Below are 12,965 nucleotides of genomic sequence, written 5' to 3'. Positions count from 1 at the left end.
ATGGACGACGATGCGGGAGACGAAGAGGAACCACTGCCCACAGGGCACTGAACTGCCACCTCATCATATGATATATATACATGGTGGACACACCCAAAGAAGGCAATGGCGACGAGACAGCGGAGGATGACCCCTCCAAGAAGCAACCCAAGCGCCGACGTCAGCGGCGCCGCTCTAAGTCTCGCCAAAGAAAAAGCGGTGACACCGGCACAGGAGATAATACCACTCCGGACAGTGCCGAAGACAACAACAATCACCTCCAGCAAGATTTAGGGCAGGAGGATGGAGAAGCCAGCCCTCCCGAGAGAGCGGCAGATGGAGAGGAGGAGGATGATAATTACATGCCTCCCTCCAAAGACGAGGCAAGCCTCGACGATGATGAATTCGTTGTGCCTGAGGATCCCGTCGAACAAGAGCGCTTCAAGCGCCGGCTTATAGCCACGGCAAATAGCCTTAAGAAAAAGCAACAGCAGCTTCAAGCTGATCAAGATTTGCTATCTGACAGATGGACTGAAGTCCTTGCGGTCGAGGAATATAAACTCGAACGCCCATCCAAGAGTTACCCAAAGCGTAGGTTGCTACCCCGACTGGAGGAGGAAGCACTCAAGCCTACATCTCCGGCAGATGATGCGGCTGACCGGCCACCTTGTGGCCGCGACAGAGAGGCATTTCAGCCAAAAGCTCAGCCTGCACTCCGACGCCACTCAAATAATAATGTCAAGGCATGGGGAAATACGCCAGACCTGCGAGACGTATTGGAGGACAAAGCAAAACATGCAAGATCGATCTACGGATCACGAGGGCGCGCCACTATGCGAGACGATAATCGCCACGCCGGATACAGTAAAAGTAAGTCCGGCCGGACCGAACACAGCGGGCAAGACTCATTTGAGCTGTGTCGCGATATAGCCTAGTACAGAGGCGCCGCACACCCCCTATGCTTCATAGACGAAGTAATGGATCGTCAAATCCCAGAGGGTTTCAAACCCGTAAATATAGAATCATACGACGGCATGACATATCCCGCGGTATGGATCGAGGATTTCCTCCTGCACATCCACATGGCCCGCGGTGATGATCTACACGCCATCAAATACCTCCCACTCAAGCTCAAAGGACCAGCTCGGCATTGGCTCAACAGCTTGCCAGCAGAGTCCATTGGCTGTTGGGAGGATCTGGAAGACGCACTCCTTGACAACTTCTAGGGAACTTATGTGCGACCACCAGATGCCGATAATTTGAGCCACATAATTCAGCAGCCAGAGGAATCAGCCAGGCAATTCTGGACACGGTTCCTAACAAAGAAAAATCAAATCATCGACTGCCTGGATGCAGAGGCCCTAGCAGCTTTTAAGCACAACATCCGCGACGAGTGGCTCGCCCGGCACCTTGGCCAGGAAAAGCCGAAATCTATGGCAGCCCTCACGACACTCATGACCCGCTTTTGTGCGGGAGAAGACAGCTGGCTGGCTCGCAGCAATAACATATCAAAGAACCCTGGTACTTCAGATACTAAGGATGGCAATGGAAGGTCACGTCGTAACAAACACAAGCGCCGCATTAACAGCGACAATAACGAGGATACGGCAGTCAATGTCGGATTCAAAGGCTCTAAACCCGGTCAGCGGAAAAAGCCATTCAAAAGAGGCACTCCGGGCCCGTCCAGTTTGGACCGTATACTCGACCGCTCGTGTCAAATACACGGTACCCCCGACAAGCCAGCCAACCAGACCAACAGGGATTGTTGGGTGTTCAAGCAGGCCGGCAAGTTAAATGCCGAAAAAAAAGATAAGGGGTCACATAGCGATGACGAGGAGGAGCCCTGGCAGCCGAACATCGGAGGACAGAAGAGGTTCCCCCACAAGTGCGGATGGTGAACATGATATACGCAACCCACATCCCCAAGAGGGAGCGGAAGCGTGCGCTAAGGGACGTATATGCGTTGGAGCCAGTCGCCCCAAAGTTCAACCCATGGTCCTCTTGCCCGATCACCTTCGATCGCCGGGACCACCCCACTAGTATCCGTCATGGCGGATTCGCCGCACTGGTCCTAGACCCAATCATTGACAGATTTCACCTCACTCGAGTCCTTATGGATGGCGGCAGTAGCCTGAACCTGCTTTATCAGGACACAGTGCGCAAAATGGGTATAGACCCCTCAAGGATCAAACCCACAAAAACGACCTTCAAAGGCGTCATACCAGGTGTAGAGGCCCATTGCACAGGCTCAGTCACACTGGAAGTGGTCTTCGGATCCCTGGATAACTTTCAAAGCTAGGAGTTAATCTTCGATATAGTCTCGTTCCGCAGTGGCTATCATGCACTGCTCAGGCGAACCGCATTTGCGAGATTCAATGTGGTACCACATTATGCATACCTTAAGCTCAAGATGCCAGGACCTCGGGGGGTCATCACAGTTAATGGAAACACAGAGCGCTCTCTCTGTACGGAGGAGCACACTGCGGCCCTCGCAGCAGAAGCGCAAAGCAGCCTCTTAAGGCACTCCACCAGTTCGGCGATTGAAGACCCGGACACCTTCAAGCGCGCCCGGAGTAATCAGCAACAAGACCGCCTGGCAAGTTCCGAGCTCGCATAGCAATGCGGCCCCCACCCCAGTACCAGCCAAACGGCGAAATCCGTGCCACGCGTACATAACTACGCATTGAAAATACCATGGGCATAGGTGGGGAGGGGGGCACGACTACGGCACGCCCCAAGACGCGGCTTAACCGCACTAGGGGCTTCCCGCTTTGCTATTCTTCTCTCTTTCAGGACTTCAATCTCTGGAAACCCTGTCCGGCAGAATGATGGTTGAACACATGATGCAGCAACCAAGGGGGTAGAAAGCTACGTCGCACCATGGAACTCCCAAGTGGATTACGATAACGAGTGAAATACTTGCTTTAATACCATTCCTTAGCTTGCCCTTGGAGGGGACATGTCAAATAGTCCTACTTTTTGCTTATCGCACTACTTGTATCATTGTGCTTTAGCGCACCTTTTTAAATAAACAATGCATAGCACTAAACTATTATTGCATTCTCTATTCTTTCTTTTTATATATATGTATATGTTCATTCATGACATCCGGCACCCGTACACTCTGGTACGGCTAGTACGCTAGGGGCTTAATCATACCCCATATTACGGCGTGAGAAGTCCGAACACTTTCCACAGTGCGGCACCCCGAACTTATAGCATTATATGCATCAGCTCCGAATCATGTCTTGCGTCAATAGTTGGGTTTGCCCGGCTCCCATGTTTTGGTACCTTACGTTCCGCTATATCGGCTAAGGTAGCACTGGGAGAACTACTGCGATTGTGCCCCGGTTCTGCTGGGCTAAGCACCTCAGTAGAGAAAGCTAAAACTAACTATCATGATAAGGCGAAAGACTGGTCGTTGTTCGAGAGGTTTCGAGTCCCTAAAGACTTATGCCGCTTCGAGCGAGGAGTCGGCTTTGTCCGGCTTAAGGCGTGTATAGCGCCCCAAATTCGGCCTTCCGAATACTAGGGGCTTCGCCAAAATTTAAAATTATAGAATTCTATGGCTAAGTGAGAGCGATAAAGCATTATAGTCTGATTGCCTTATTCGTTGCGCTGAGCACCTCCCTCGAAGGACCCAAAATGGGAACAAGAGTGCTCAGGTTTATCCCGAACACCCCAGCACTCGTGGCATGGGGGCAGAAGCCGACGACTAGCCATCTCTCAGATTTGATAAACAGCCGAACAGAAGGTAATATTTTAAATTCAAACAAGCATTGCATAGCGCATATGAACAAGTTTGCGTACCACAGGATCACACGAGCAAGTTCATTCAAATATTACATCTTTCGCACACTCGTCCGCTACAAGACGGGCACCCTTCAGGACACCCTCATAGTACATCTCGGGGTGGCGATGCTCCTTGCCCTGCGGCGGCCCCTCCTTCACCAGCTTCTCGGCGTCCATCTTGGCCCAGTGCACCTTTGCATGGGCAAAAGCCCGACGTGCACCTTCGATGCAGACGGACCGCTTGATGACTTCCAGCCATGTGCAGGCATCCACAAGCCGCCTCACCAGGCCGAAGTAGCTGTTGGGAAGGGCTTCACCAGGCCACATCCTGACTATAAAGCCCTTCATGGCCTGTTCGGCCGCCTTGTGTAGCTCGACCAGTTGCTTCAGCTGGTCGCTCACAGGCATCGGGTGTTCGGTCCCAGTATACTGAGACCAGAACAACTTCTCCGTCGAGATTCCCTCCTCGGCCTGGTAAAACTTCGCGGCATTCGACACGCTGCGGGGCAAATCTGCGAATGCTCCTGGAGAGCTCCGGATTCAGGTAAGTAACAAGTAATTACTTTCACATACTTGCTTTGCATATTGAATGCCTTACCTACCGCTATCTTCCTCATCGCCTCAATCTCCTGGAGGGCCTTGTGGGCTTCAGCCTTGGCATTCTTTGCGCTCTCAAGGGCCGCGGCAAGCTCAGACTCCCGCGTCTTCGAGTCAAGCTCCAACGCCTGGTGCTTCGTCATGAGAGCTTGGAGCTCTTGCTTCACCTCGCCCACCCGTGCCTCTTGCTTTTCCCGCTCGGTGCGCTCCTGGGCCGCTTTGTTTTCGGCCTCGGACAGCTTTTGCTTCAGGGTCGCCACTTCGGTCGTGGCCCCTGGCAAATTCATGATGATCCTGTCATTTTGCAATCGCATCTTTTTTATCTATACATATATCTATAGACAAGGTACTACTTACCTTTGTTCTCCTCGAGCTGCCTCTTAGTAAGGCTGAGCTCTTTCTCGGACCCCTCGAGGTCCTGCTTCAGTGCGGCAACCTCCGCAGTCAGTGCGGCAGAGGTCAGCAGCAAAGCCTGCATACACATATAGACATACTTATATTAGACTCCTGCAGATATTATTTGATCCTCTATTTGGCTTTTCTTTGTGAACACCAAACAGAGCATCAGGGGTTACTGTCTATGCGGTAATATTTTTCCTATATTTTAAATACTTACCTCAAAGCCTGTTAGAAGGCTGGCACAGGCTTCAGTCAGCCCGCTCTTGGCGGACTGAACCTTCTTGATCACCGCACTCATAATAGTGCGGTGCTCTTCGTCGATGGAAGCGTTGCGAAGCGCTCCCAGCAGGTCGTCCGGTGCCTCTGGACAGACAGAGGTCACCAGCACGGGCGTCTTACCCCTTTTGGAAGGGGGCCGCCTGCCCGAGTCCGGAACCACGGGAGGTTCCAGCGCGGTGTTCGGCGGAGAGCCAAACTTGGAGCCCCCAGGAGCCTTGCTCCCTTTGCTCCTGGAGTCCGGAAGGTCGCCTTGAGGCGCCTCCGGGACTGTCTCCCCCCGCCTTGGTGCCCCTTGAGACAATACCTCGGCATTGTCCGTAGGGCAAGGGGAGGAGGCGGTCGGAAGTGGATCTCTATCCATATCCGACGAATCCTAGGAGTCGTCCGACGAGGATACGTCGATACGGGCTTGGGGCGGTCTGCATAATCATATTCGGCGTTAGGAGAAGAAGTGCGACAAAGGTATACTATGAGTTACTCTGGTATCCGAATACTCACGACTTCGCCAGGGGCTTGGCCCTGAGCAGCCACTCGTCTTCGCCTTCGGCGGCGGTGGTGGACCAGTCCGGAAGAAGAGTCCTTCCCTTCTTGGACCCTTCGGCCTCCCCGGTTGGGACGGCCTTCCTTTTCTTGTCTTCCCCGGGTGGAGGGGGAGCATCTTCATCTTCCTCCTCGCCTTCATGGGAGGAGTGCATCGCGGAGTTATCGGACGATGAGTCCGATGTCACCTGGCGTCGGGAACTCTTCCGGGTTCCCTTGGCCTTCTTCTTGGTCTTATCCGGCACCTCATAAGGAGCCGGAGTCAGCATCTCCGTCAGGAGAGCGTCCGCAGTATCTTCGGGCAGAGGGGCCAGACAGTTAATCTGCTCCGATGTCTCCACCCAGTCCTGTCAAAGGCATGGAAGCTCAGATCCCGCACATGTTTAAGCTATGGGAAGTAAATACCCTATGTACAGAACTTACCGAATGCGCAGGGTGCTTTGCGCTTAGCCCATGGTCCTCGGTAAGAGAAGGAGGGACCTCGGCGCCCTTGAATAGCACCCTCCAGACGTCTTTGTGCGTCGTGTCGAAGAGCTCGCTTAGAGTCTGGTGCCGGGCTGGGTCAAACTCCCACAAGTTGAACTCCTGTTGTTGACACGGGAGGATCCGACGGAAGAGCATGACCTGGACTATGTTGACAAGCTTAAGTTTCTTGCTTGTCATGTTCCGGATACACTTCTGGAGTCCGTCCAGCTCCACCGATGAACCCCAGGACAGGCCCTTCTCCTTCCAGGAAGTGAGCCGTGTGGGGATTCCGGATCGAAACTCGGGGGCCGCCACCCAGTTGGTGTCGCGCGGCTCGGTGATGTAGAACCACCCCGATTGCCACCCCTTTATGGTCTCCACGAAGGAGCCCTCGAGCCATACAATGTTGGGCATTTTTCCCACCATGGCTCTGCCGCATTCCGCTTGTTGGCCGCCCACCACCTTCGGCCTAATATTGAAGGTCTTCAGCCACAGGCCGAAGTGGGGCCGAATGCGGAGGAAAGCCTCGCACACGACGATGAACGCCGAGATGTTGAGGATGAAGTTCGAGGCCAGATCATGAAAGCCAAACTCATAATAGAACATGAGGCCGCGGACAAACGGATGGAGGGGAAACCCCAGTCCGCGGACGAAGTGGGGGGGGGGGAAGACCACCCTCTCGTGAGGTTCTAGGGTAGGGATGACCTGCCCCATGGCTGACAGCCGGTGCGCTATATCCGCGGCTAAGTATCCGGCTCCGCACAACTTTTTGATGTGCCCCTCCGTGACAGAGGAGGCCATCCACTTGCCTCCCGCTCCGGACATGTTTTGGAGAGAGTTGAGGAGGAAGATGCGGACTTGGGCGCTAGAGCTCGAGTGCGCGAGAATGGATGAGCAAGGAGGAAGAAGGCGTGGGTAGAAAAAGGTGAGATCTTATCCCTTTATAAGGGTGGACTAAACTATGCGCCCCCACTAGCCTGGTAAAACTCGCTTATACCCCAAGCGCCGTAATTGATGGCGCGGTTGGGTTACCCACGTCCGTATTGATGAGAATCCCGTAATAAGGGGAACACGATCTCTGCTTTGACAAGACGTGTAAAGAAACCGCCTCGCGTTATGTGCGGGGCTGGTTAAGGAAAAACGGTTCGAATAATTACCGGGCCATGGCATGATGTCATAACGTGTCAGCAGATTGGATTTGTGGAAATATTACTCTCTCTACGGTGGTATGTGGAACTTATTTTGCAGGGTCAGACACTATCCTTGTATTCAAACTCTTCTATGGTGTATTCGGAGGAGGAACCCGCCTTGCAATGTCGAAGACAACACTGCGTGCCGGACTCATCGTCATTGAAGCCTAGTTCAGGGGCTACTGAGGTAGTCCTGGATTAGGGGGTCTCCGGACAGCCGGACTGTTGGACTATGAAGATACAAGATTGAAGACTTCGTCCCGTGTCCGGATGGGACTCTACTTGGCGTGGAAGGCAAGCTAGGCAATACAGATATGTATATCTCCTCCTTTGTAACCGACTTTGTGTAACCCTAGCCCCCTCCGATGTCTATGTAAACCGGAGGGTTTTAGTCCGTAGGACAACATACAATCATACCATAGGCTAGCTTCTAGGGTTTAGCCTCTCCGATCTCGTGGTAGATCAACTCTTGTACTACACATATTATCAAGAATAATCAAGCAGGACGTAGGGTTTTACCTCCATCAAGAGGGCCCGAACCTGGGTAAAACATCGTGTCCCCTCCCTCCTGTTACCATCCGCCTTAGACGCACAGTTCGGGACCCCCTATCCAAGATCCGCCAGTTTTGACACCGACACCCCCGAAATCCATCATATTTATCAAGCATTTTTTCGCCACCGCCACTTTGCGTTTCAAGGAGATCTTTGTTTTTCATAACTAATGTCATACTCTGTTGAAAGGAGAATTCATCACCATCTTTATCAACTCGATCCTCTCTGCTCCAAGATTAGTTGTCTGTAGTCCACCCCGTGAACTAAGGGTTCATGGCGGTAGCCAAGATGTAATATGTCCCCTGTGAACTAAGGGTTCATGGCTGCTTATCATGATTGCCGCCCATCTGATATAAAACCCGATGGTAATGTGTATCATGTGATGAATTATTTCTATATGTTCAGATTGTGTTGATGCTCTATGTTTGGTTTATAGATGCATATTCTCTCTGATTATTTGTCTTCTCTTGGCCAACTTAGATGGATAATCAGTATAGGGAGCGATGTGCATTAGTTTGGTTTGTTGGGAAACGTAGTAATTTCAAAAAAATTCCTACGCACACGCAAGATCATGGTGATGCATAGCAATGAGAGGGAAGAGTATCGTCCACGTACCCTCGTAGACCTTAAGCGGAAGCGTTATGAGAACGTGGTTGATGTAGTCGAACATCTTCACGATCCGACCAATCCAAGTACCGAACGCACGGCACCTCCGAGTTCAGCACACGTTCAGCTCGATGACGTCCCACGAACTCCGATCCAACAGAGCTTCACGGGAGAGTTCCGTCAGCACGACGACTTGTTGACGGTGATGATGTTGCTACCGACGCAGGGCTTTGCCTAAGCACCGCTACGATATGATCGAGGTGGATTATGGTGGAGGGGGGCACCGCACACGGCTAAGGGATCAATGATCAACTTGTGTCTAGAGGTGCCCCCTGCCCCCCGTATATAAAGGAGCAAGGGGGGAGACCAGCCGACCCTCTATGGAGCGCCAGGAGGAGGAGTCCTCCTCCTAGTAGGAGTAGGACTCCCCTCTTTCCTACTCCTACTAGGAGGGGGAAAGGAAGGGGGAGAGGGAGAAGGAAAGGGGGGCGCCGCCCCCCTCTCCTAGTCCAATTCGGACCAAAGGGGGAGGGGCGCGCGGCCTGCCCTAGGCCAGCCCCCTCTCTCTCCACTAAGGCCTATAAGGGCCATTATTTCTCCGGGGGGTTCCGGTAACCCTCCGGCACTCCGGTTTTCTCCGAAATCACCCGGAACACTTTCGGTGTCCGAATATAGTCATCCAATATATCGATCTTTATGTCTCGACCATTTCGAGACTCCTCGTCATGTCCGTGATCATCTCCGGGACTACGAACTACCTTCGGTACATCAAAACCCAAAAACTCATAATACCGATCGTCACCGAACTTTAAGCGTGCAGACCCTACGGGTTCGAGAACTATATAGACATGACCGAGACACGTCTCCGGTCAATAACCAATAGCGGAACCTGGATGTTCATATTGGCTCCCACATATTCTACAAAGATCTTTATCGGTCAAACCGCATAACAGCATACGTTGTTCCCTTTGTCATCGGTATGTTACTTGCCCGAGATTCGATTGTCGGTATCTTAATACCTAGTTCAATCTTGTTACCGGCAAGTCTCTTTACTCGTTCTGTAATGCATCATTCTGCAACTAACTCATTAGTTACAATGCTTGCAAGGCTTATAGTGATGTGCATTGCCGAGTGGGCCCAGAGATACCTCTCCGACAATCGGAGTGACAAATCCTAATCTTGATCTATGTCAACTCAACTAGTACCATCGGAGACACCTGTAGGGTACCTTTATAATCACCCAGTTACGTTGTGACGTTTGGTAGCACACAAAGTGTTCCTCCGGTAATCGGGAGTTACATAATCTCATAGTCATCGGAACATGTATAAGTCATGAAGAAAGCAATAGCAGTAAACTAAAACGATCAAGTGCTAAGCTGATGAAATGGGTCAAGTCAATCACATCATTCTCCTAATGATGTGATCCCATTTATCAAATGACAACTCATGTCTATGGTTAGGAAACATAACCATGTTTGATCAACGATCTAGTCAAGTAGAGGCATACTAGTGACAATCTGTTTGTCTATGTATTCACACATGTACCATGTTTCTGGTTAATACAATTCTAGCATGAATAATAAACATTTATCATGATATGAGGAAATAAATAATAAATTTATTATTGCCTCTAGGTCATATTTCCTTCAGTCTCCCACTTGCACTAGAGTCAATAATATAGATTACACAGTAATGATTCTAACATCCATGGAGTCTTGGTGCTGATCATGTTTTGCTCGTGAGAGAGGCTTAGTCAACGGGTCTGCAACATTCAGATCCATATGTATCTTGCAAATCTCTATGTCTCCCACCTGAACTTGATCGCAGATGGAATTGAAGCGCCTCTTGATGTGCTTGGTTTTCTTGTGAAATCTGGATTCCTTTGCCAAGGGAATTGCACCAGTATTGTCACAAAAGATTTTCATTGGACCCGATGCACTAGGTATGACACCTAGATCGGATATGAACTCCTTCATCCAGATTCCTTCATTTGCTGCTTTCGAAGCAGCAACGTACTCCGCTTCACACGTAGATCCCACCACAATGCTTTGTTTAGAACTGCTCCAACTGACAGCTCCACCGTTCAATATAAACACGTATCCGGTTTGCGATTTAGAATCATCCGGATCAGTGTCAAAGTTTGCATCAACGTAACCATTTACGAAGAGCTGTTTGTCACCTCCATAAATGAGAAACATATCCTTAGTCCTTTTCAGGTATTTCAGGATGTTCTTGACCGCTGTCCAGTGATCCACTCCTGGATTACTTTGGTACCTCCCTGCTAAACTAATAGCAAGGCACACATTAGGTCTGGTACACAACATTGCATACATGATAGAGCCTATGGCTGAAGCATAGGGAACATCTTTCATTTTCTCTCTATATTCTGCATTGGTCGGGCATTGAGTCTTACTCAACTTCACACCTTGTAACAAAGGCAAGAATCCTTTCTTTGCCTGATCCATTTTGATTTTTGAACTTCTTCAAAACTTTGTCAAGGTATGTGCTTTGTGAAAGTCCAATTAAGCGTCTTGATCTATCTCTATAGATCTTGATGCCCAATATGTAAGCAGCTTTGATACGTCTCCAACGTATCTATAATTTTTATTGCTCCATGCTATATTATCTACTGTTTTGGACATTATTGGGCTTTATTATCCACTTTTATATTATTTTTGGGACTAACCTATTAACCGGAGGCCCAACCCAGAATTGTTGTTTTTTTGCCTATTTTAGGGTTTCGAAGAAAAGGAATATCAAACGGAGTCCAAACGGAATGAAACCTTCGGGAACGTGATTTTCTCACCGAACATGATCCAGAGGACTTGGACCCTACGTCAAGAAACAAAAGAGGAGGCCACGAGGTAGGGGGCGCGCCTACCGCCCCCAGGCGCGCCCTCCACCCTCATGGGCCCCCTGTTGCTCCACTGACGTATTCCTTCCTCCTATATATACCTACGTACCCCCAAACGATCAGATACGGAGCCCAAACCCTAATTCCACCGCCGCAACTTTCTGTATCCACGAGATCCAATCTTGGGGCCTGTTCCGGAGCTCCGCCGGAGGGGGCATCGATCACGGAGGCTTCTACATCATCACCATAGCCGCTCCGATGAAGTGTGAGTAGTTTACCTCAGACCTACGGGTCCATAGTTATTAGCTAGATGGCTTCTTCTCTCTTTTTGGATCTCAATACAATGTTCTCCCCCTCTCTTGTGGAGAACTATTCGATGTAATCTTCTTTTTGCGGTGTGTTTGTTGAGACCGATGAATTGTGGGTTTATGATCAAGTCTATCTATGAACAATATTTGAATCTTCTCTGAATTCTTTTATGTATGATTGGTTATCTTTGCAAGTCTCTTCGAATTATCAGTTTGGTTTGGCCTACTAGATTGATCTTTCTTTGCAATGGGAGAAGTGCTTAGCTTTGGGTTCAATCTTGCGGTGTCCTTTCCCAGTGACAGTAGGGGCAGCAAGGCACGTATTGTATTGTTGCCATCAAGGATAATAAGATGGGGTTTTCATCATATTGCATGAGTTTATCCCTCTACATCATGTCATCTTGCTTAAGGCGTTACTCTGTTTTCATTAACTTAATACTCTAGATGCATGCTGGATAGCGGTCGATGAGTGGAGTAGTAGTAGTAGTAGATGCAGGCAGGAGTCGGTCTACTTGTCTTGGACATGATGCCTATATACATGATCATGCCTAGATATTCTCATAACTATGCTCAATTCTATCAATTGCTCAACAGTAATTCGTTTACCCACCGTAGAATACTTATGCTCTTGAGAGAAGCCACTAGTGAAACCTATGGCCCCCGGGTCTATCTTCATCATATTAATCTTCCAATACTTTACTATTTACTTTGCTTTTATTTTACTTTGCATATTTATCATAAAAATACCAAAAATATTATCTTATCATATCTATCTGGCTCACTCTCGTAAGTGGTCGTGTAGGGATTGACAACCCCTTATCGCGTTGGTTGCGAGGATTTATTTGTTTTGTGCAGGTACGAGGGACTCGCACGTAGCCTCCTACTGGATTGATACCTTGGTTCTCAAAAACTGAGGGAAATACTTACGCTAATCTACTGCACCATCCCTTCCTCTTCGGGGAAAAACCAACGTAGTGCTCAAGAGGTAGCAAGCTTCACCGAGGTCTTTCATTGAAAAACTCTTATTCAAGTATCCTTTTATGCTATCTAGAAATTTTCCAATTAACAATATGTCATCCACATATAATATTAGAAATGCTACACAGCTCCCACTCACTTTCTTGTAAATACAGGCTTCTCCAAAAGTATGTATAAAACCATATGCTTTGAACACACTATCAAAACGTTTATTCCAACTCCGAAAGGCTTGCACCAGTCCATAAATGGATCGCTGGAGCTTGCACACTTTGTTAGCACCCTTTGGATCGATAAAACCTTCAGGTTGCATCATATACAACTCTTCTTCCAAAAATCCATTCAGGAATGCAGTCTTTACATCCATTTGCCAGATTTCATAATCATAAAATGCGGCAATAGCTAACATGATTCAGACGGACTTAAGCA

The sequence above is a fragment of the Triticum urartu genome, chromosome 2A (genome assembly GCF_056163025.1).
Source record: "Triticum urartu cultivar PI428250 chromosome 2A, HENAU_Tu73, whole genome shotgun sequence".
NCBI classification, from domain to species: Eukaryota; Viridiplantae; Streptophyta; class Magnoliopsida; order Poales; family Poaceae; genus Triticum; species Triticum urartu.
This window is presented reverse-complemented; position numbering follows the sequence as displayed.